The following is a 24,563-nucleotide window of genomic DNA, read 5'->3' on the forward strand; positions in this document are numbered from 1 at the left end:
TAGACTTAACTTGTATTATTATGAGTGAAGTTGACCATCTTTTCATATGATTAAGAAACTAAATCACCTACTTGTTCTTTGCTCATTTTTCCACTGGGTTTTCGGTCCTTTTCTTACGTGTATACAAAGGAAACTAGCCCTTTTTTCGAGATTATAAACATTTTCATTTGGATTTTGACTTCACTTATAAGCTTTTAGTTTTGCAGTCTATTTGATTTTTTGCCATATAAAAAATGTCATTATTTTATTTTTGCAAATGAGTGGATGGTAATGCCATTTACTAAGGTAAGAAACACAGGGAAAAAAAAAACAGTCTGGAGGGGAACAAGATGGGCTCAATTCTAGTCATCTAAAAGTAGATTTCCAGTAAGCAACTGGATTTACAAATCTCAGGAGAGATTTGAACAAGAAATATAATTTTTGGTGTCATCAGCACATTGCTTAAAGCCTTCAGAAGAGACAAAATCATCAAGAAAATGTCTAAGAAAAAATAAGAGTCAAACACAAAACACATATCAAGGAAACACCAATATTTAAGAAATGAGGTCATGAAGCACAAGAAGGTAATATTTGGCTACATCAAAAGCTACCAAAAGTGCAAGCAGCTTGAAAGTTTAAGTATCCATTGTAGAACTTCCACTTCTAGCCACCAGGTTTATGACAGGAAGCAGAATTATCTGTCAGCTGCCCACCAGGTTTATGACAGGAAGCAGAATTATCTGTCAGCTGCAAATAGCTACAAAACTCAACAAAATGTAAGAAACTATTTTCAGATGCTGGCTATCAGGCATTCCAGAACTGGATATACTGAGGTCCCCAAGAGAAGGAGAAGAAATAAGATGAGCCCTGCCATCGCCCAGGCTTTATATCTAGAGACTATGTCAGACTGTAGCACAGGAAAAGAAGAACTCAAAGAGAACCAAGCAATTTTGCTGAGTTGAAGAAATAGAGCTTAGAGTTTGGTGAGGAATCAAGGCAAATGGAAATTCCATTACAGAGTATCGGGAGAAGGGAGCTATGCAGGGAAAAGGTTCAGCAATCTATCTAGAGGTTTCCATGAAATGCCAATCTGTGCATGCTTACAAAACACTCCTCAAAGCCCAGCAAAACCAGTTTCTTAAGGCGAAAAAAAATGACCAGGGAGCAATAAAAAGCAAAATTCCCAGACAAGGCAATTTATCACAAAATATCACAAGGCAGGGAATCTTTCCCACTATCCAGAGTTGAAAGAACTCCACGAATACAAAGGTCATTCAGAAAAGAACTCAGAACAGCATTATTTTAGAAAGGAGATTATATTACCAAAAGATAAAGGATATTCCAGATTCTCCCTAGAGGAGCTTAAAAACTAACCTCAAAAGCATCAAGCCAAACCACAAGACAACTTACTTAACTGCCTACCAGAACGAGTCTGTAACTTCTTAAGCAAAATAAAATTCAACATTCACAAATGTAAAATTAACAATGTCAAAAAAATAAATAAAAAATTATTAAACCTATGAGTAATCAGGAACTATAACTCATAAAGAGAAAAATTAGTCAATAAAACAGACCCAGAAACAAGAGGTGGTGAAATTGATAAATATCTTATAAAAACCTCTTATGAATATACTTTCACATACTCACAGATGTTAAAGGAAATGGAAGGTAGGGGGAAAGATAAATGGAAATTTAAGAGATAAAAAATAAAATATTTGCTTTCGTTGCTGCAGCAGAAGCTGTGAGTATTTTCAATGCTTCAGAAGAGGCTTGCCTCTAGTGTCCTCCGCTATGGCAAAAAGAAGATCTGGCTGGACACCAATGAGACCAATGAAATTGGCCATGCCAACTCCTGTCAGCAGATCCAGAAGCTGATCAAAGATGGGCTGATTATCCATAAGCCTGTGACTGTCCGTTCCTGGGCTCCCTGCCAGAAAAGCACCTTGGCCTGCCAGAAGGGCAGGTACATGGGCATAGGTAAACAAAAAGGGTACAGCCAATACTCAAATGCCAGAGAAGGTAACCTGGGTGAGGAGAATAGGAATTCTGCATCAGCTGCTCAAAGATACTGTGAGTCTAAAAAGACTGATCGCCACATGTATCACAGCCTGTACCTGAAGGTAAAGGGGAGTGTGTTCAAAAACAGGTGGATTCTCATGGAACACATCCACCTGCTAAAGGCACACAGACCCACAAGATGCTCCTGGCTGACCAGGCAGAGGCCTGCTGGTCTAAGACCAAGGAAGCATGCAAGTACCATGAAGAGCGCCTCCAGGCCAAGAAGGAAGAGAGCATCAAGACTTTGTCCAAGGAGGAAGAGACGAGGAAATAAAGCTCCCCTTCTCTTGTCTGTACATAGTGGTCTTGGTGATTATACAGATCAATCATTAAAATAAAACAAGCCTTTATCTGCTAAAAAAATAAAATAAAATATCTGAAATATAAATTTTGTTGAATAAGATTAAAAGATTAGACAGTGCAGCACAAAAGATGAAATCATTTGAAAAGGAAAAAGTGTTATTTAAATAAAGGAAGAAACAAAAAGCCTGAGTCCCACATGAAAAAGAAACAAATGGGACGGGAAGTAAGGAAAGAAAAGTAAGGAAAGGAAGGAGGGAAATAAGGAGAAACATTTTCCAAATTTTATGTAAACCATAAACCCACCCAGATGCATCAAATTCAACAAATTTGAAAAGATAAAACACACAAAGAGAGAAAGAAGGAGAGGGAGAGAGAGAGAGAACCAAGATATATTATGATCAAATTGCTGAACATCAGTGAGAAAGAATACTAAAAGTAGTCACAGGAAAGACATATAGGCATATCTCAGAGATACTGCAGGTTCGGTTCCATACCGCAACAATAAAGCAAACACCACAATAAAGCAAATAACACAAAAATGTTTGTTTTCCCAGGACATATAAATGTTTACACTATACTGTAGTCTATTATGTGTACAATAGCATTATGTCTGAAAAAACAACGTACATACCTTAATATAAAAGTAATGTTTGAGGTGAAGGATACCCACTATGCCCTGATGATTGTTATGCATTATATGCCTGTATCAAAATATCTCATGTACCCAATATATACACCTACTATGTACCCACAAAAATTAAAAATAAAAAAGATTTTAAACACTTTATTGCTAAAAATGCCAATGATCATCTGAGCCTACAACGAGTCAAAATCTTTTTGCTGGTGGAGAGTCTTGCCTCTATGTTGATAGCTTCTGCCTGATCAGGGTGGTGGTTGCAAAAGGTTGGGTTAGCTGTGGAAATTTCTTAAAATAAGACAACAATGAAGTTTGCCACATCAATTAATTCTTCCTTCCCAAAAGATTTCTCTATAGCATGTGATGCTGTTTGATGCATCTTACTCACAAGTAGAACTTTCAAAATTGGAATCAATCCTCTCAAACCCTGCCACTGCTTTCTCAATTAAGATTATGGAATATTCTAAATCCTTTTTTATTTCCAAGATGGCAGATTAGAGGCTTTTAGTGGGCCTCATTCACTTGGAAATAGCAAGATAGTGTACAAAGGCCAACTCTGAGAGCTTTAATTCACAAAGGAAAACAGGAATCCACTGGAATCGTGACAGACACCTCAGATCCAAGGAAGACACAGAAACACAAACAGCCCCTATTATGGCATCCAATTGATAAAAGTGAGGGAAGCCCAAGTATGCAAGACAGTCAGAAAGCCTCCCTCTGTGACTCACTTTTCCACTGGGGATCTGAGCAACCCAGGTCAAGAAAGAGCACTTTGTTTCTTCTAAGCCCTGGATCTAACTTGGGGACAAGCTGGTTTGGAGATGCTGTGAGGGACAGACACTCGGAAAAGCTACTGGCATTTCCCAGACCCAGGATGGAGAGCAGGACACCATTTTAAATGTGGGTGCATGCAAGTCAACCATTCTTTGGCAACCCAGTAGCATGGCCACATAGGCTTCTGGCTCTGGAGCAGGACAGAGGTCTTCACAGCCACACTGTAGTAAGTGCCTCAGCAGTAGGTGCTGGGATTGTGCTCTCCTCCACTGCAGGTCAAGGATGAGAGAAGAGCTGCTACAGCTATTGTTTCTCCTGGACAACCAGACTTCGAGCCAGATCCAGCTTAGCAACCTGGAACTGGTCTGCATGTGCCATGGTTGGTTGCCACAGCCTGTTCCCCTGAAAATGTGGTGCAGCAGGGCCCTCTCTGCTCTACTCCCTGGCAAAAATCCAGGCATTTGGAGCAACTGTTTGCCTGGACAAGCAGGCTGAACCACCTCACCCTTCATGGATATAGATCATGGCACAGTGGAGGCCTCTCTGCTCCACATGCAGGCAGATCTAGAGCTATTCAGAGCACCCCCTCACCTGCAACCGCAGTCTGAGTTGCCTTACCCTTCCTGTGTGTGCATAGATTGTGGTACAGTGGGGCCCTCTCCACTCCACATGGAGACAGATACCCAGGCATCTAATGCACCTGCTCACATGGACTAGCAGATTGAGCTGCCCCACTTTTCCTGTGCAGAGATTCTGTGCAGGGGGGCCCTCTCTGCTCCATGCCCAGGCAAATCTCCAGGCATTCAGAGCATCTGCTCACCTGAATCAGCAGCCTGACTTGCCTCACCCTTCCTGTGCAGAGATCCTAGTGTAGGGAGGCCCTCTCTGCTTCACACTCAGACAGATCTCCCAGGCATTCAGAGCACCCATTCACCTGGATCAGCAGCCTGAACTGCTCCATCCTTCTATACATAGATTATGGTGCAGCAGGGCCCTTCCACTCCATTGCCCAAGAAGATCTCCAGACATTCAAAGTACCTATTTGCCCAAATTGGCATATTGGGCCATGCCACTCTTCCTATGAAGAGATCTGGGTACAGGCAGGCCCTCCCTGCTTCATGCCCAGGCATAACTCCAGGCATTCAGAGCACCTGCTTGCCTGGTTCAGCAGCCTACATCACCCCAACCCTCCTCCGCAGAAATCTTAGTGGTGGTGGGGTGGCAGGGGGACCCTTTCCACTTCATGTCCAGGCAGATGTCCAGCCATCTGGAGCACCTACTCTTCAGGATTAGGATTCTAAGCTGCCACCCATCCCTGTGCAGAGAACTTAGGGCCAAGGAGCTCTCCCAGCTTCATACCCAGGTACACCTCTGGGTGCTTGGTGACTACCCACTGGATTCTCCCTATGCACTGACACTTGTGCTTGCCACTGGAGGGTCTGGCGGTGAGCCTGCCCAGTCCAGCCCTGCATATCTTTCCCTCTGCCCCCTCAGGGCTGAGCAGGAAACTCAGACTACTGTACACTCCACAAATCAGCCCACTGCCTGAGGCAACGGAGAGCTGCTCCCAGTAAACAAGGATCAAATATATACCCAGTCACACTGGCAACACCTGGCTCTTACCCATAAGTGCCTTCTACTGGCTTATAGGCCAAACTACACAGCCCAATATAAAACCTGCCAACTGAAGTGCATAGGACTATAAAAACAAAGCCAAAAGACTCTACACAGCATTATTTCCACTCACACCCCCTAAGGAGTAGGGGAAAGGGAAAGAAGAAAAAAACAACATTGTAAGACAAGAAAGAAAAAATCCTACCAGTACGAAAATAATTACACAAATTTGCAGTGCCAGTGTCTCCAGATGGGAAGAAACCAGTACAAGAATACTGGCACCATGAAAAAATCTGAATGTAGTGCCACCACAGAAGGATCACACTAGCTCTCCAGCAATGGTCCCCAACCAAAAAGGACACTCAGAAATGACAAAGAACTCAAAGCATGGGTTGCAAGGAAGCTCAGAGATCCAAGACAAGATTGAAAATCAATACTAAAAAACTTCAAAGGAAATCCAGGAAATAAGAGGTAAAGATTTTTAAAAGAAATCAATCAGAGCTTCTGGAACTGAAAAAGGTTTACTTAAGAAATTTCAAAATATAACTGAAAGCTTTATCAATAGACTGGACCAAGCAAAAGAAAGAATTTCAGGCCAGGCATGGTGGCTCATGCCTATAATCCCAACACTTGAGGAGGCTGACGTAGGAAGACCATTTGAGCCAAGGAGCTTGAGACCATCCTGGAAAACATAAAGAGACCGTGTCTTTCCAAAGAAATTTAAAAATTAGCTGGGCATGATGGTTCGCACCTATCGTTCTAGCTACTTGGGAGGCTGGGGTGAAAGGATCACCTGAGCCTGGGAGTTCAAGGCTGCAGTGAGCCATGATCACATCACTGCAAAACAGATGAACAAAAGGAAAAAAGAAGAAAGGAATGAAAGCTGATCTTTTGAACTAACCCAGTCAACAAAAATAGAGGAAAATGAACTTTTAAAATTGAACAAAGTCTTTAAGAAATACAGGATTATGTAAAGCGATCAAACCTATAAATTATTAGCATTCATGATACAGAAAGAGAAAAAGCAAACAACCTGGAAAATATATTTGAGGAACTAACTCAAAAAAATTTCCCTAATCTTGCTAGAGTAGTAGACATCCAGATACAACAAATCCAGACAACATCTGTGAGATAATATACAAATCCAGACAACACTTGTGAGATAACATACAAAATGAACATCACCAAGGCATATACTCACCAGGCCGTCCAAGGTCAATGTGGTGCGGTGGCTCACGCCTGTAATCCCAGCACTTTGAGAGGCCAAGATGGGCAGATCAAGAGGTCAGGAGATCGAGACCTTCCTGGCCAACATGGTGAAACCCCGTCTCTACTAAAAATACAAAAATTAGCTTGGCATGGTGGTGCATGCCTGTAGTCCCAGCTACTAGGGAGGCTGAGGCAGAAGAATCACTTGAACCTAGGAGCTGGAGGTTGCAGTGAGCTGAGGTCGCACCACTGCACTCCAATCTGGCAACAGAGCGAGACTCCACCTCAAAAAAAAAAAAAAAAAAACAAGAACTGAAGGAAGAGATATTTAATGAAATAGATAGCATAAATAAAAAAACTTCAGGAAACAATGGACACATTTACAGAAATGCAAAATGCTCTGGAGAGTCTCAGCAATAGAATCAAACAAGCAGAAGAACGAACTTGAGAGCTCAAAGACAAGGTTTTTGAATTAACCCAATCCAACGAAGACAAAGGAAAAAGAATAAGAAAATATGGACAAAGCCTCCAAGAAGTCTGGGATTATGTTAAACGACCAAACCTAAGAATAATCAGCGTTCCTGAGAAAGAAGACAAATCTAAAAGTCTGGAAAATATATTTGGGGGAATAATTGAGGAAAACTTCCCAGCCTTGATAGAGACCCAGACATCCAAATACAAGAAGCTCAAAGAACACCTGGGGAATTCATCACAAAAAGATCATCGCCTAGACACACTGTCATCAAATTATCTAAAGTTAAGACAAAGAAAAGAGTCTTAAGAGCCATGAGGAAAAAGCACCAGGTAACCTTTAAAGGAAAACCTATCAGATTAGCAGCAGATTTCTCAGCAAAAACTTTACAAGCTAGAAGGGATTGCAGCCCTGTCTTCAGCCTCCTCAAACAAAATAATTAACAGTCAAGAATTTTGCACCCAGCGAAACTAAGCTACATAAATGTCGGAAAGATACAGTCTTTTTCAGACAAACAAATGCTGAGAGAATTTGCCACTACCAAGCCAGCATTACAAAAACTGCTAAAAGGAGCTCTAAATCTTGAAACAAAGCCAGAAAACACATCAAAACAGAACCCCTTTAAAGCATAAATCTCACAGGACCTACAAAACAAAAATACAATTTAAAAAACAAAACAAGAAAACCAAGGTATACAGGCAACAAATCGCATAATGAATGGAATGATACCTCACATCTCAATACCAACGTTGAATGTAAATAGCCTAAACATTCCACTTAAAAGATACAGAACTGGCCGGGCATGGTGGCTCACGGGGGTAATCTCAATACTGGGAGGCCGAGGCAGGCAGATCACAAGGCCAGGAGTTCGAGACCAGCCTGGACAACATGGTGAAACCCTGTTTCTACTAAAAATACAAAAATTAGCCGGGCGTGGTGGTGCGTGCCTGTAATCCCAGCTACTCAGGAGGCTGAGACAGGAGAACTGCTTGAACCCGGGAGGCAGAAGTTGCAGTGAGCCCTGATTATACCACTGCACTCCAACCTGGGTGATGGAGTAAGACTCCATCTCAGAAAAAACAAACAAACAAACAAACAAACAAATATATATATAATTGCAGAACGGATAAGAATTCACCAACCATCTGCTGCCTTCAAGAAACACACCTAACACATAAGGACTCACATAAACTTAAGCTAAAGGGGTGGAAAAAGACATTCCATGCAAATGGACACCAAAAGCGAGTAGGAATAGCTATTCTTATACCAGACAAAACAAACTTTAAAGCAACAGCCATTAAAAAAGACAAAGAGAGTCATAAAAGGCCTTGTCCAACAGGAAAATATCACAATCCTAAATATATATGCACCTAACACTGGAGCTCCCAAATTTATAAAACAATTACTAATAGACTTACGAAATGAGACAGCAACTATAATAGTGGGGGACATCAACACTCCACTGACAGCACTAGACAGGTCATCAACACAGAAAGTCAACAAAGAAACAATGGATTTAAACTATACCCTGTAACAAATGGACTTAACAGATATATACAGAACATTCTACTCAACAACTGCAGAATATACATTCTATTCAACAGCACATGGAACTTTCTCCAAGATAGACCATATGAGAGGCCACAAAACGAGCCTCAATAAATTTAAGAAAACTGAAATAATATCAAGTACTCTCTCAGACCATAGTGGAATAAAATGGGAAATCAACTCTAACAGGAAACTTCAAAATCATGCAAATACATGGAAATTAAATAACCTGCTTTTAAATGATCATTGGGTCAAAAATGAAATCAAGATGGAAATTTAAAAATTCTTCGAACTGAACAACAATAGTGACCCAACCTATCAAAACCTCTGGGATACAGCAAGGCAGTGCTTAGAGGAAAGTTTATAACCCTAAATGCCTACATCAAAAAGTCTGAAAGAGCACAGACAATCTAAGGCCACACACACCTCAAGGACCTAGAGAACCAAGAACAAACCAAACCCAAACCCAGTATAAGAAAGGAAATAACCAAGATCAGAGCAGAAATAAATTAAATTGAAACAAAAAAAAATACAAAAGATAAATGAAACAAAAAGCTGGTTCTTTGAAAAGATAAAATAAAATTAATAGAACATTAACAAGATTACCAAGAAAAAAAGAAAGAAAATCCAAATAAGCTCAATTAGAACCGAAAAGGGAGATATTACAACTGATACCAAGGAAATACAAAAGATCATTCAAGGCTACTATGAACCCCTTTATGTGCATAAACTAGAAAACCTAGAGGAGATAGATAAATTCCTGGAAAGATAAAACCTTCCTAGCTTAAATCAGGAAGAATTAGATACCCTGAACAGATCGACAGCAAGCAGCAAGATTGAAATGATAATTTAAAAATTACAAACAAGGCACCTGGGAGGCCGAGGCAGGTGGATCACCTGAGGTCAGGAGTTCAAGACCAGCCTGCCCAACATGGTGAAACCCTGTCTCTACTTAAAATAGAAAAAAGTAGCTGGGCATGGTGGTAAGCAGCTGTAATCCCAGCTACTCGGGAGGCTGAGGCAGGAGAATTGCTTGAACCCGGGAGGCAGAGGTTGCAATGAGGCGAAATCGCACCATTGCACTCCAGACTGGGGGACAAGAAGGAGACTTCGTCTCAAAAAAAAAAAAAAAAAAGTCCAGGACTAGAGAGATTCACAGCAGAAGTCTACCAGACATTCAAAGAAGAATTGGTGCCAATCCTACTGAAACTATACCACAAGACAGAAAAAGAAGGAACCCTCCCGAAATCATTCTATGAAGCCAGTATCACCCTAATACCAAAACCAGGAAAGGATGTAACCAAAAAAGAAAACTACAGACCAATATCCCTGATTAACATGTAAGTTAAAATCCTTAACAAAATACTAGCTAACCAAATCCGACAACATATCAAAAAGATAATCCACCATGATCAAGCGGGTTTCATACCAGGGATGCAGTGATGGTTTAACATACACAATGTGATGATACACCACGTAAACAGAATCGAACACGAAAATCACATGATCATCTCAACAGATGCAGAAAAGCATTCAACAAACTCCAACATCCCTCTATGATTAAAACTCAGCAAAATCAGCATACAAGGGACATACCTCAATGTAATAAAAGACATCTATGACAAACCCACAGCCAACGTAATACTGAATAGGAAAAAGCTGAAAACACTCCCTCTGAGAACTGGAACAAGACAAGGATGCCCACTCTCACCACTCCTCTTCAACACAGTACTGGAAGTCCTAGCCAGACCACTTAGACAAGAGAAAGAAATAAAGGGCATCTAGGCCAGGCGCGGTGGCTCACGCCTGTAATCCCAGCACTTTGGGAGGCTGAGGCAGGTGGATCACGAGGTCAGGAGTTCGAGATCAGCCTGGCCAACATAGTGAAACCCCGTCTCTACTAAAAATACAAAAACTTAGTTGGGCATGGTGGCAGGCGCCTGTAATCCCAGCTACTTGGGAGGCTGAGGCAGGAGAATCGCTTGAACCCCAGAGGCAGAGGTTGCAGTGAGCTGAGATCACGCCATTGCACTCCAGCCTGGGGGACAGGGTGAGACTCCGTCTCAAAAAAAAAAAAAAAGGCATTCAAATTGGTTAAGAGGAAGTCAAGCTGTTGCTGTTTGCTGATGATATGATTGTTTACCTAGAAAACCCTAAAGACTCCCACAGAAAGCTCCTAGAACTGATAAAAGAATTCAGCAAAGTTTCCAGATACAAAATTAATGTACACAATCAGTATCTCTTCTATACACCAACAGTGACCAAGCTGAGAATCAAATCAAGAACTTAACTCCTCTTACAATAGCTGCAAAAATAAATAAAATACTTAGGAATACACCTAACCAAGGAGGTAAAAGACCTCTACAATGAAAACTACAAAACACTGCTGAAAGAAATCATAGATGACACAAGCAAATGGAAACACATCCCATGCTCATTGATGGGTAGAATCAATATTGTGATAATGACCATACTGCCAAAAGCAATCTACAAATTCAATGCAATTCCCATCAAAATACCACCATCATTCTTCACAGAATTAGAAAAAACAATCCTAAAACTCATATGGAACCAAAAAAGAGCCCACATAGCCAAAGCAAGACTAAGCAAAAAGAACAAATCTGGAGGCATCGCATTACCTGATTTCAAACTATACTCTAAGGCCACAGTCACCAAAACAGCATGGTACTGGTATAAAAATAGGCACATGGACCAATGGAACAGAAAGAACCCAGAAATAAGCCCAAATACTTACAGCCAACTGATATTCGACAAAGCAAACAAAAACAAAGTGGGGAAAGGTCACCCTATTCAACAAATGGTGCTAGGACAATTGGCAAGCCACATGTAAGAGAATGAAACTGGATCCTCATCTCTCACCTTATAAAAAATCAGCTCAAGATGGATCAGGGACTTAAATCTAAGACCTGAAACTATAAAAATTCTGGAAGATAACATTGGAAAAACTCTTCTAGACATTGGCTTAGTCAATGATTTCATGACCAAGAACCCAAAAGCAAATGCAATAAAAACAAAGATAAATAGCTGGGACTTAAACTAAAGAGCTTTTGCACGACAAAAGAACGGTCAGCAGAGTAAACACACAACCCATAGAGTGGGAGAAAATCTTCACAATCTATACAGCTGACAAAGGACTAATATCCAGAATCTAAAACAAACACAAACAAATTAGGAAAAAACAAACAATCCCATCAAAAAGTGGGCTAAGGACATGAATAGACAATTCTCAAAAGAAGATATACAAATGGCCAACAAACATAGGAAAAAATGCTCAACATCACTAATAGATCAAGAAATGCAAATCAAAACCAAAATGCGATACCACCTTACTTCTGCAACAATGGCCATAATCAAAAAATAATTGATGTTGGCAGGGATGGAGTGAACATGGAACACTTCTGCACTGCTAGTGGGAATGTAACTAGTACAACCACTATGGAAAACAGTGTGGAGATTCCTTAAAGAACTAGAAGTAGGGCTGGGAGCAGTGGCTCATGCCTGTAATCCCGACACTTTGGGAGGCCGAGGTGGGCAGATCACCTGAGGTCGGGAGTTCGAGACCAGGCTGACCAACATGGAGAAACCCCGCCCCTACTAAAAAAAAATACAAAATTAGCTGGGCATGGTGGCGCATGCCTGTAATCCCAGCTACTTGGAAGACTGAGGCAGGAGAAATCACTATAACCCAGGAAGTGGATGTTGCGGTGAGCTGAGATTGCACCATTGCACTCCAGCCTGGGCAACAACAGTAAAACTCCGTCTCAAAAAAAAAAAAAGAACTAAAAGTAGAACTACCATTTGCTCCAGGAATCCCACTCCTGGGTATCTACCCAGAGGAAAAGAAGTCATTATAAGAAAAAGATACTTGCACGCACTTTTATAGCAGCACAGTTCGCAACTGCAAAAATGTGGAACCAACCTAAATGCCCATCAATCAACAACTGGATAAAGAAACTGTATATGTGTGTGTGTGTATTACATATGTGTGTACATATATGTGTATGTGTGTGTGTGTATGTATATATATGATGGAATACTACTCAGCCATAAAAAGGAATGAATTAATGGCATTCACAGCAACCTAGAGGAGATTGGAGACTATTATTCTAAGTGAAGTAACTCTGGAATAGAAAACCAAACATCGTATGTTCTCACTGATATGTGGGAGCTAAGCTATGAGGACGCAAAGGCATAAGAATGACACAATGGACTTTGAAGACTCAGGGGGAAAGGGTGGGAAGGGGATAAGGGATAAAAGACGACAAATTGGGTACAGTGTATACTGCTCAGGTGATGGGTGCAACAAAATCTCACAAATCACCACTGAAGAACTTACTCCTGTAACCAAACACCACCTGTTCCCCAATAACTTATGGAAATTAAAAAAAAATTTTAATAAAAAAATGGAGAAACCCCATCTCTACAAAAAATACAAAAAATTAGCCAGATGTGGCGGCACAAGCCTGTAGCCCCAGCTACTCAGGAAGCTAAGGTGGGAGAATCACCTGAATCTGGGAGGTTGGAGCCGAAATTGCACCACTGCACTCCAGTCTGGGCAATCAGAGTGAGACAGTCTCAAAACAAACAAGCAAACAAATACTTCTAGACCTAGGAAAAGACTTAAACAACCATACATAATAATGGGAGACTTCAACAGCCCACTGACTAATGGATTAGCCTGACCACTGAGGCAAAAAACTAACAAAGAAATTCTGGACTTAAATTCAACACATGATGAATTGGACCTAACAGACATCTGCAGACTACTTCATCCATTAACCACTGAAGATACACTGTTCTCGTCTGCACATGGAAGATACTACGAGATCAACCACATGCTCGGCCATAAAACATGTCTCAATTAATTCAAAAAAAAATCAAAATCATACCAACCATACTCTCAGACCACAGTGGAATAAAAATAAAAATCAATACCATGAAGATCTCTCAGAACCACATAATTACATGGAAATTAAACAACTTACTCCTGAATGACTTTTGGGTAAACAATTAAATTAAAGCAGAAATCAAAAAGTTCTTTGAAATAAATGAAAACAGAGTATCAAAATCTCTGGGAAGCAGCAAAAAAGTATAAACAGGAAAGTTTACAACACTAAACACCTACCTCAAAAAATCAGAAAAATCTCAAATCAACAATCTATTATATCTAGAGGAACTAGAAACAAAAGAACAAACTAACCATAAAGACAGCAGAAGAAATAAAAGCAAAGAACTAAATCAAATTAAGACCAAAAATACAAAGGATCGATGAAACAAAAAGTTGGTTTTCTAAGAGGAAAAACAAGACCGACAGACTGCAAGCTAGATTAACAAAAGAAAAAAGAGAGAGAAGATCCAAATAAGCACAATCAAAATGACAAAGGTGACACGCAACCAATGCCACAAAAATACAAAAGTTCCTTAGGGACGATTATGAACACTCCTATTTACGCAAACTAGAAAACCTAGAGAAAATGGATAAATTCTTGGAAACCCACAATCTCCCAAGATTGAATCAGGAAGAAATAGAAACCCTGAGCAGACATCAGTATTGAATTCTGAAATTGAATCAATAATTAAAAACTTATCAACCAAAAATATCCCTGGACCACATGGATTTACAGCCGAATTCTATCAGATGTACAAAGAAGGGCTGGTATCAATCCTTCTGAAACTATTCCAAAAATCAAGGAGGAACTCACTGCAACTCATTCGAAGGATGCATCACCCTGATACAAAAACCTGGCAAAGACACAAAGAAAAAAGAAAACTACAAACCAATATCCCTGATGAACATAGACACAAAAATCCTCAGTAAAATAACTAGTAAACCAAGGTCGGGTGCGGTGGCTCACGCCTGTAATCCCAGCACTTTGGGAGGCCAAGGCGGGTGGATCACCTGAGGTCCGGAGTTCGAGACAAGCCTAACCAACATGGAGAAACCCCGTCTCTACTAAAAAACACAAGTTAGCCAGGCGTGGTGGTGCATGCCTGTAATCCCAGCTACTCCGGAGGCTTGAGGCAGGAGAATGGCTTGAACCGGGGAGGCAGGGGTTGCTGTGAGACGAGATCGCACCATTGCACTCCAGCCTGCGCAACAAGAGCCAGACAAGAGCAAAACTCCGTCGCAAAAAAAAAAAAAAAAATATATATATATATATATATATACACACACACATACTAGTACATCAAATCCAGCAGCACATCAAAAACTTAATTCACTGTGGTCAAGTAAGTTTCATTCCTGGGATGCAAGGTTGGTTCAACATATGCAAATCAATAAATGTGATCCACCACATAAACAGAATTTAAAATAAAACTCATATGACCATCCCAACAGACATGGAAAAAGCTTTCAATAAAATCCAACATCCCTTCATGATTAAAAAAAAAAAAAAAAACCTCTTGAACAAACTAGACATCAAAGGAACATACCTCAAAACAGTAAGAGCCATCTATGACAACTCCACAGCCAACATCATACTGAATAAGCAAAAAATGGAAGCATTCCCCTTGAGAACTGGAATAAGACAAGGATGCCCACTCTTAGCACCCCTATTGAACACAGTACTGGAAGTCCTTGCCAGAACAATAAGGCAAAAGAAAGAAATAAAAGGCATCCAAATAGAAAAAGGAGAAGGCAAACAATATCTCTTCACGGAAAATATGGTTCTATACCTAGAAAACCTGAAAGGCTCCACCAAAGGCTCCTGGAACTGACAAACTACTTGAGTAACGTTTCAGGATACAAAATGAACAAAAACCAGTAGCATTTCTATACACCAGTAACGTTCCAGCTGAGAGCCAAGTCAAGAACACAATCCCATTTACAATGGTCACAAAATACAATACAATACAATACAATACAATACAATACAATACCTAGGAATACATCTAACCAAGGGGATGAAGGATCTCTACAAGGAGAACTATAAAACACTGCTGAAAGAAATCAGAGATGACACAAACAAATGGAAAAACATTTCATGTTCATGAAGTGGAAAAATCAATATCATTAAAAATAAAAAACATTTCATGTTCATGAAGTGGAAAAATCAACATCATTAAAATGGCCACATGGCCCAAAGGAATACACAGATTCAACACTATTCCTATCAAGCTACCAACATCATTTTGGACAAAACTAGAAAAAAACTATTCTAAAATTCATATGGAACCAAAAAAGGGCCTGAATAGCCAAGGCAATTGTAAGTAAAAAGGACAAAGTCAGAGATATCACATTACCCAACTTCAAACTATACTATAAGGCTACTTTAACCAAAAAATCATGGTACTGGTACCAAAACAGACACATAGACCAATGGAACTGAAAAGAGAACCCAGAAATAAAGCTGCACACCTACAGCCATCTGATCTTCAACAAAATTGACAAAAGCGATAGGGAAAGGACTCCTTAATTCAATAAATGGTGCTGGGATAGCTGACTAGCCATACGCAAAAGAATGAAACTGGACCCCTAACTCAAGATAGATTAAAGATTTAAATAGAAGACCTCAAACTGTAGGAATCCCAGAAGAAAAAAGAGGAAACACCATTCTGGACATCAGCCTTGGGAAAGAATTTATGACTAAAAGCAATTGCAACCAAAAAACTGACAAGTGGGACTTAATTAACCTAAAGAGCTGCTTTTGTGCAGCAAAAGAAACTCTCAACAGAGTAAACAGACAATCTACAGAATAGGAGAAAATATTTGCAAACTATGCAGCCGTCAAAGGTCTAATATCTAGAATCTGTAAGAAACTTAATTCAAAAAGTAAAAAGCAAATAATCCCATTTTAAAAATCGGCAAAAGACATGAACAAACTTTCATCAAAAGAAGACATACAAGTAGCCAAACATATGAAAAAATGCTCAACATGACTAATCATAAGAGAAATGCAAATCAAAACCACAATAATATACCATTTGTACCAGTCAGAATGACAATTATTAAAAAGTCAGGCCTCGGATTTCTGGACTGATAGTGAGCACTGGCTTCAACTTAAAGTCACCAACCTCACCAGTCCCTAACAAGAAAGTCAGCCTGTACTTTGAAGTTTTGAAGCCAGCCACTGACATCTTTTCCCTAGCTATGACAGTCCTAGATGACACCATCTTCCAGTAGAAAGCTGTTTCATCTACATTGAAACTCTGTTGTTTACAGCCGCTACACTCATCGATTACCTTAACTAGATCTTCTGATAACTTATTGAAGCTTCTATATCAGCAATTGCTGCTAGCGGGTGGTTTCTTGGCCCACCTGAAGGGCAGACAGCTTTTGCTTCTACTTGCCCATCAGAAACATGATTTTTTGCCTGGAGTCAGAATGAAAAATATTCCTATCCTTCCCCCACCAGCAGATGGCTTTTCCTTCTCTCTCTCTCCCTTAGGACAAGTATATCATGTGCAAGGATTGGAAGACAATATTTTTAAACTCAATCCTCCCCAATTTGAGCTTAGATCAAGGCAATCAGAATCAAAATCCCAGAAGCCTTTCTGGTATGTCATTACACATCACTTTGAAAGGTGCATGCCAAAACTGAGAGAAAGTAAGATAACTGCAAAGGAACACAACACAACTTTTCGAGGTGGTAGAAATGTTCTAAATCTTGATTTGGGTGAGTTACAGGATTATACACACTTTGTCAAAACTCATCAAACTGCACACTTAGAGAACATGAACTTTATTATATAAAAATATTAATGATCCTATCTTTTAAAACTTCAGCCGGTTTTTCTAGTAGAAATTGACAAGCTGGCAATCTTAGAGTTTGTGTATTTTCTTCAATGCTGCTCAGAACTCTGGACAGTAGAATTTGTCCAGAGTTAGCATTTTCCAGGCAGATGCCACAGAACAACAATGATATAAGGGAGTTAAAGATATTAGCAAAAGAATGGTTGATGAAACAGACCGAGCAGAGAAAGAAATTTTAAAAGAGGGAGGGGAACTAATGAGCAGGGAGAGGAATAAAGTAGAAACATTTTGTGAACGATTAAAGAGCATATTCCTATAGAAAGAGAAGCAATCTTTTTTAAAAATTGACAATTGTGCCTTAGAAATCAAAGAGACTTCACCTTCATGGCTAAGCTCAAGATGAAGCCATCCACATGATACAGCAATAGAGGCAGCACTATATTAACAAATCTCATTAATATTAAACCAAACAAGTAATCTAATGGCTACATGATTCTCCAGGAGTAAAAAGTTTGCTTCAAGGCAGCTCATAATCTGGCTCACTTTAAACAAATAAGTCAAAGATCCCCCAAATGAATCCAGTAAACACGAGAATTTTCTATATTTCTATATTTCTATGTCAATATAAAATACACATACAACACAATTTTCTATTTTCCTGACTTGGCAAACACAATATAATGTACATAGTTTCATCTGTCTTTGACATATTGTGAATTTTAACACCTCAGAATATCATCATAAAGGTAATGTTTTTAATCAAAGGCCCCCAAAAACGTTATTCTTGACTGAGTGGCTTTAGAGCATGTACTCTTCTAGTTGCTCGGGAATTTTGTGGAGAACAAGTTACCCACAAAGTACCTCTCCTGGAAGTTAAAACAGAGGATTTCTTATATGCTTAGGCAGACATACTCTAGAATTATCTTTTTAAAATAAGCAACTAGCAAATGCAATCTGGTTTTCCTATTGCTATGTTTTGGATATGTCCCCTCCAAAATTCAGGTGCTGAATCTAAACGGTCAATGTCATGTATTAAAAGGTGGGGTACTTTCAGAAGTTTGAGGTTATAGTGAGCTATGATCATGCCACCACACTCCAATCTAGGCAACAGAGCAAGACCCTTTAAAAAAAATCAGGCCTTTAAGAGGTAATTAGGTCATAAGGGCTCCTCACCTTGTGAATGGGATTAAGACCCTAATGAAAGAGATTTCACCCCTGTCCTTTCACAATGTGAAAACACAGCATTCCTCACCACCAGAGGATATAGCAACAAGACACTATCTTGGAGGCAGAGAGCAGCCCTTATTGGACAACCAAACCTGCTGGCAGCTTGATCTTGGACTTCCCAGTCTTTAGAACCGTGAGTAAATAAATTTCTCTTCTTTATAAATTACCCAGTCTATGGCATTTTGTTATAGCAGCACAAACAGACTTAAGACATCTATCATTTGACTATCTCATTAAGTAGGCAAGAGCATAATCTCCTATTATACTGGCAATGGAAATATACTGAATCAAAGATAAAAGCAATCATTTTTAAACATTAGTATTACACGCAGTGCAAAAACCCAAAGTGATGGCAGTCTTACATTGCCAAAGCCATCAAAAGGGGAAGGAGAGGGAAGAACAGCAGCATAAGCTGCTGGCAGAGGCAGGGAAAGACAAGCAGAAAGGAAAGAGAGAAAGAGACAAAGTCAGAGAGACACAGGCGAAGAGACAGAGAGAAAAAGAGGGAGTCAGAGAGAAAGAGAGAGACAATGAAGAAGTCAAAAAGAAAGGGAGATAGAAATAGTAAAGAAAAAAACAGTGTACCCTATTCCTTTAAAAGCCAGGGTAAGGTTCTGTCTACCCAGCCAAGGTATATTCTTCTTATGTGGAATGTCCACCTATATCTGCCTCCCCACTAACTGGACCGGCACCTGCACCTTAGTCTTTCCAAGTTCCAACATTAACATTGCCCCAGGAAATCAGACCCTATCAGTACCCCTCAAAGCTCAAGTCCATCAGCACAGAGCCATACAACTAATACCCCTACTTATAGGGTTAGGAATGGCTACTGCTACAGGAACCGGAAGAGCCAGTTTATCTACTTCATTATCCTACTACCACACACTCTCAAAGGATTTTTCAGACAGTTTTCAAGAAATAATGAAATCTATCCTTACTCTACAATCCCAAATAGACTCTTTAGCAGCAGTGACTCTCCAAAACCGCCGAGGCCTAGACCTCCTCACTGCTGAGAAAGGAGGACTCTGCACCTTCTTAGGGGAAGAGTGTTGTTTTTACACTAATCAGCCAGGGATAGTACAAGATGCCACCCAGCGTTTACAGGAAAAGGCTTCTGAAATCAGACGCCTTTCAAATTCTTATACCAACCTCTGGAGTTGGGCAACATGGCTTCTCCCCTTTCTAGGTCCCGTGGCAGCCATCTTGCTGCTACTCGCCTTTAGACCCTATATTTTTAACCTCCTTGTTTTGTTTCCTCTAGAATTGAGGCCACCAAGCTACAGATGGTCTTACAAATGGAACCCCAAATGAGTTCAACTAACAACTTCTACCGAGGACCCCTGGACCGACCCGCTGGCACTTTCAATGGCCTAGAGAGCTCCCCTCTGGAGGACACTACAACTGCAGGGCCCCTTCAAAGCCCCTATCCAGCAGGAAGTAGTTAGAGTGGTCATCGACCAAATTCCCAACAGCAGTTGGGATGTCCTGTTTAGAGGGGGATTTCAGAGGTGACAACGTGCTAGCAGCCCTCACTCACTCTCAGCACCTCCTCGGCCTCGGTGTCCACTCTGGCCACGCTTGAGGAGCCCTTCAGCCCGCCGCTGCACTGTGGGAGCCCCTCTCTGGGCTGGCCAAGGCCGGAGCCGGCTCCCTCTGCTTGCGGGAAGGTGTGGAGGGAGAGGCGTGGGCAGGAACCAGGACTGCACGCGGCACTCACAGGCCAGCGCGAGTTCCGGGTGCGCGTGGGCTTGACGGGCCCCGCACTCGGAGTGGCCAGCTGATGCCGCCAGCCCTGGGCAGTGAAGGGCTTAGCACCCGGGCCAGCAGCTGCGGAAGGGGCACCGGGTACCCCAGCACTGCCGGCCCTCCCGCGCTGAGCTCGAATTCTCGCCAAGCCTCAGCCACCTCCCCACAGGGCAGGGCTCAGGACCTGCAGCCCCCCATGCCAGAGCCCCCCCCCCAAGGTGGGCTCCCGTGCAGCCGGAGCCTCCCCAACAGGCGCTGGCCCCTGCTCCACGGCATCCGGTCCCATAAACCGCCCAAGGGCTGAGGAGTGCAGGCACACAGTGCGGGACTGGCAGGCAGCTCCACCCGTGGCCCTGGCATGGGATTCACTAGGCGAAGCCAGCTGGGTTCCTATATTGGGTGGGGACTTCGAGAACTTTTATATCTAGCCAAAGTATTGTATATGCACCAATCAGCACTCTGTGTCTAGCTCAAGGTTTGTAAACACACCAACCAGCACTCTGTGTCTAGCTAAAGGTTTGTAAATGCACCAATTAGCACCCTGTGTCTAGCTCAAGGTTTGTAAATGCACCAATCAGTGCTCTGTATCTAGTTAATCTAGTGGGGACTTGGAGAACTTTTACGTCTTGCTAGAGGATTGTAAATACACCAATCAGCACTCTGTGTCTAGCTCAGGGATTGTAAACGCACCAATCAGCACCCTGTCAAAACAGACCAATCAGCTCTCTATAAAATGGACCAATCAGTTCTCTGTGAAATGGGCCAATCAGCAGGATGTGGGTGGGGTCAGATAAGGGAATAAAAGCAAGCTGCCCAAGCCAGCAGTGGTAACCCGCTCGGTCCCTTTCCACACTGTGAAAGCTTTGTTCTTTCGCTCTTTGCAATAAATGTTATTGCTGCTCACTCTTTGGGTCTGCACTGCCTTTATGAGCTGTAACACTCACCTCGAAGGTCTGCAGCTTCACTCCTGAGGCCAGCGAGACCACGAACCCACCGGGAGGAATGAACAACTCCAGACACGCCGCTTTAAGAGCTGTAACAGTCACCGCGACGGTCTGTAGCTTCACTCCTGAAGCCAGCAAGACCACGAACCCACCAGAAGGAAGAAACTCCGAACGTGTCCGAACATCAGAGGGAACAAACTCCAGACACACCATCTTTAAGAACTGTAACACTCACCACAAGGGTCCACAGCTTCATTCTTAAGTCAGTGAGACTAAGAACCCACCAATTCCAGACACATTAGGATATGCCTTTTTTTTTTTCAGTGACATCCAAATTCTCTAGCACTTTAAAACAGTAAGCTTGTTGTATCTCATTTTTGTTGTTTCCTGTTCAATGTAAGAATTTCCAGCCAGAAACAGTGGCTCATACCTGCAATTCCAGCACTTTGGAAGGTCAAGGTGAAATGACTGCTTGAGGCCAGGAATTCAAAACTAGCCTGGGCAATGTAGCAAGATCCTGTCTATACAAAACATTTTAAAATTAGCCAGGCATAGTAATGGGTGCCTGTAGTCCTAGCTATTGAGGAGGCTGAGGCAGGAGAATCCCTTGAGCCCAGGAGTATGAGGTTATAGTGAGCTATGACTGTGCCACTGCACTCCAGCCTGGACTACAGAGCAAGACCCTGTCTCTTAAAAAAATAAAAAAGGAAAAACTAATTCTGTCAAAATTTTTCCTAGCTCTCAATACAAAGTTTTCTAAATCTTGAGGGGAGGTGGAGATTCTGTATAGAATAGTCTCCATTTTCTCCAAATTCTTCCTAATTTTTTATAATTTCAAGAATAAGTTACATTTCAAATTATACCACAGATAATGCTAATATGGTGATAAATTATTTAATATTCTTATCATTTAGAGATGCATGCTACAAGTTAAGAACATATCTGCGATTAACTTCAAAATAATAAAGGATGCAGTATATATAGGGGAATATATTATGTAAGATTGGCCAAGGAATTAATAATTGTTGAAACTGGGTGATGAATGATGAATACATATAGGTTCACTTTCTCTACTTTGCTAAACTATGTTTAAAGTTCTCCCTAATAAAAAGATTTTTAAAGAGTAAACAATAGGTATTAAATCTAATTAAATTGTTCTTAGAAATAGACACAAAAAAGGGTATTAATTGTAAATTATTTGTAACAAAATTTAGAAGGAAATTAAATGTCCAAACATAAAATATTAATTAGTTATAGAACACTCATTCCATGAGATACCAAGTAGCCACTAAAAATCATGTTGCAGAAAACTCATTGATATAAAAAGAATTCACAATATACTTCTAAGAGAAAAAAAGGCAGGTTACAAAATAATATGTACAGAAGTGAACCATTTTTTAAATGTGAGCATCTGTGTGTGTATGTGCGTGTTTGCATATGTGTGTATTTCTGCCAAATACTGACAGACTTTGTTTCATTCACTGCTTTATCCCCAGCACAAAAAACTGTACCTGGAACATAATAAGAACAATACATACTTGTTGCAGGTAAAGGTTTTAGAATTCCAGACAACAGGGTTTCCCTTGGGGTATGATTCTCTCTATGCTTTTGTTTCATACGGTTTCTCAAATAAACATTCAGTTTTTTCTGTTATTGGGGGAAAACCTTTAAAATTGTATCTCACATAACAAAATTAAAATTTATTTGCCTGATTCAATAATTACTTCATGAAATGCATTCAATAAAATCATCTTATACACTGAAAAAAGAAAGGCCTCTTCTATACTTTGAATAAACTGGCCACGGCAATCAGAAATAGTAAAAACAGGCCAGGCGTGGTGGCTCACGCCTGTAATCCCAGCACTTTGGGAGGCCAAAGCAGGCAGATCACGAGGTCAGGAGATGGAGACCAGCATCCTAGCTAACATGGTGAAACCCCGTCTCTACTAAAAATACAAAAAATTAGCCGGGCATGGTAGGGGACGCCTGTCGTCCCAGCTACTCGGGAGGCTAAGGTAGGAGAATGACATGAACCCAGGAGGTGGAGCTTGCGGTGAGCCAAGATCGCGCCACTGCACTCCAGCCTGGGCAACAGAGCGAGACTCTGTTTCAAAAAAAAAAAAATGAAAAAAAGAAAAGAAATAGTAAAAACAATAACCTGTTAATCAGTCTTATCCCTGTGAGTGAATTCTGCTGCTGAGCAATAACATAACCTTACTATCTTTAGGAAAGCTAATACTTCTAAAATGAATCTTTAAAACGGGTACAAAAAATTATAAAATCAGTTTTAAAAAATTAGTCCATTATATTCATTCAATATACACTTACTGAATTTGTAGACAATAAGTTACCTGCTAGGGTAATCCAAAGAAAATTAAGTTGTAGCCCTTGATAACCAAGAGGCTCCCAATCTAGTGGGAAAGATAGATGAATAAAAGCTAAATGAAACATAATAATAAAGGTAGCTGACATTTATTAGGTTCTTTTTTTGGCATTGTGCTGACACTTAACAAGCATTTTCTTTCTTTTTTTTTGAGGCAGAGTCTCACTCTGTTGCCTAGGCTGGAGTGCAGTGGTGCAATCTTGGCTCTCTGCAACCCTCGCCTCCCAGGTTTAAGCAATCCTCCCAACTCAGCCTCCCAAGTAGCTGGGATTACAGGTGTACACCACCACGCCTGGCTAATTTTTGTATTTTTAGTAGAGATGGGGTTTCAACATTTTGGTCAGGCTAGTCTTGAACTCCTGGCCTCAAGTGATCTGCCCACTTCGGCCTCCCAAAGTGCTCGGATTACAGGTGTGAGCCACCACACCTGGCCAAACAAGCATTTTCTTATTTAATCCCTATAACAATTTTTTGGTAGTTACTACGATATTCTCAGTTTTTAGATAAGAAAACGTTAAGACTTAAATGACTTCCTCAGTCACTTGAGTAATAAATGGCAAAACAGAATCAAACCAAATAAACCCTGTCCCAGATACAATATAGTGTCTCTCATTATTAGGATGCTAGTAAACACCAAAGTGGACTCTATCAGTTCCATCAGTTACTATCAAGTATAACACAATAGTCACCTTTTTTAAGGTAGATATCCTTTTGGAAGTCTTCCCAGGAATTTCTTATCTTCAACTCAACTAGTTATCTCCACTTTGAAATACACTATTACAACCATTAACCTACGAGCCTCTAGAGCACAGGATTCAGTAGTTTCTCTTCTCCCAGTGCTATACAATGTATGCACTCAAGAAATATTAAACAGATGAACTTTTAGCTTGTTTTATGCTTCCTAAATTCCAAATCACTATGCCATATTACATAATAGTTGGTCTAGGTCAATA

At 40.7% G+C, this 24,563-nt stretch overlaps 1 protein-coding gene and 1 pseudogene across 6 annotated transcripts in view; one reads left to right on the plus strand and one right to left on the minus strand.

Annotated features, from left to right (window-relative positions):
* The window catches only part of STK3 (serine/threonine kinase 3), a 505,519-nt gene that overhangs the window by 460,023 nt on the left and 20,933 nt on the right, over positions 1 to 24,563 (minus strand). The window lies entirely within an intron of this gene.
* LOC117981467 (large ribosomal subunit protein eL19-like) lies at positions 550 to 2,875 on the plus strand (annotated as a pseudogene).

The sequence above is a fragment of the Pan paniscus genome, chromosome 7 (genome assembly GCF_029289425.2).
Source record: "Pan paniscus chromosome 7, NHGRI_mPanPan1-v2.0_pri, whole genome shotgun sequence".
Lineage (NCBI taxonomy): Eukaryota > Metazoa > Chordata > Mammalia > Primates > Hominidae > Pan > Pan paniscus.